The following is a 1873-nucleotide window of genomic DNA, read 5'->3' on the forward strand; positions in this document are numbered from 1 at the left end:
GTGTCCATACCTGGAGCTGTCGGACGCCCGCCCCACAAGGGGTCACAGCTCAAGGTTGAAGAAGCCCCTTGTCCAGAAAACCGTGAAGGCAAACTTTTTTGGAGTTAGAAGAGTAAACTCTTGGAACAATCTGCCAGTGTTGAGATGGCACGAAGTTTGAGCTCTTTCAAGACCAGACTTGACCAACACTGGTGCTAATACAGATACATTCAGGAGCCGATCAGTGGCGAAAAGTATAAAGCAAAAAAGCAAAAGTAACTATAACTGTGCGATCTCCAGACACTGATGTGTTCATTCTTCTTCTTAAGTTTGCACAGAGCATCAGACTGAAAGTTCTATTTGACCCTGGAGTCGGCAACAAAAGAAGACTCGTAGACATACAAAGAGTGATTCAGGATGTGGGGAGAAAGATCTGCCAAGTTCTTCCTGCAGTACATGCATTCAGTGTTTGTGATACCGAGAGTGTATTTGCCAGAAAGGGAAAGATTACAACTATGAAGATCCTCAGGAAACAGCTCGAGTTTCTTGACACATTCGCACAATTTGGGAACTCTGAAGAAATTCCTGACAGTGTGTTTGCTGGACTTCATCATTTTACGTGCCTTCTCTAAGGAGGATTATCAACAAAGGACATCAACAAACTAAGACACGAGAAATTTCTGGAACGATTTCAGTAGCAAACTCGGAGCATTGCTGACAAGTTGCGATGGAGTGGACATAAGCATCCTTCCTCCTTGCAGGGATTCCCCGAAAATGCACATCAAAAGTTTTGTATTGTATTGGGGATTACTGGCCACTTCGCCGTTAGGCTATTTCGGCCGAAGCTGATTGTTTGTAGACTCATTTTCTTTGGACTTCTTCCTTTTCTTGTTTTTTCTTTTACTTTTCAATTTCCATTCTTCTTCTTGGTCTTGTTTGTTCTGGAATACTTTCGTACACGTGTATAAACGGTATTAATGATAGTGTTATAAAATCGGGTTTAATTTTGGCTTCTTTTTTTTCCGTGGTCTTCTTGGGGTCTTGATTTTTATTTGCTGTGGTCTTGTTCGGGTCTTGATTGGTCTTTTCTTCAGATTTCACTACAAGGAGAGCCTCCTTGTAGCTCAGTCTTTCCTTACTTCGCAACTTAGCCACCCTACACTCCTCCCTCCACTTGGGACACTCCCGGTCGGAGGAGGAATGAGGGCCACCACAAGCTGCGCACTTCTTGGCGGCCGCCGAGCAGTTGGTGTCCTGGTGCCCGGGTGTCCCGCAACTGGAACAGACCTCCCGAGCACGACACTTCCGCGCCAGATGGCCGTACCTCTGGCATTTGTAGCATCTTGTAGGCCTTCGTTGATACGGTCTTACTGGGATCTTCTCCCATCCCAGCAAAACGGTGCTTGGTAGTTTCTTGGGGTAGCCAACCAGTGCAGTTGTACTGGTCAGCTTCCGTACTATTGAGAGCTGGTCTTCGATCAGCTCGGCCAGTTCTTCTTTTTCTAGATGTTCAATTTCTGTGTGGGAGATGACTCCCAAAACCAAGTTGTCCTCTATGTAGGTTTCAACTAGGATCTGTATCCCGTTGATTTCTCTTAGGTTTTCTAGTTGCTGGGCCTCTCCCCATTCCGCGAAGGTGACGATAAGGCCGCCACTGTCTCTGCGGACGACCCTTGTCACCCCCGTGATTCCTGAGGAGTCAAAAAACTTCCTCAGGACAAGGAGGTTCAGTTGCTTGCGCGAAGGGCGCTTGACTGGATACAGTCTAACGACCTTCGCCTGGTTACAGGTGAACATTGTCTAGTTCACGTGGTACCTCGGGAGCAGAAAGATCCTACCTCGCCGAGGTTCAGTTCTCAAGTGATAAAAGTTCAAATTATCAAGTTCTTATATG

Source organism: Homarus americanus, unplaced genomic scaffold (assembly GCF_018991925.1).
Source record: "Homarus americanus isolate GMGI-L3 unplaced genomic scaffold, GMGI_Hamer_2.0 scaffold30108, whole genome shotgun sequence".
Taxonomy (NCBI): Eukaryota; Metazoa; Arthropoda; class Malacostraca; order Decapoda; family Nephropidae; genus Homarus; species Homarus americanus.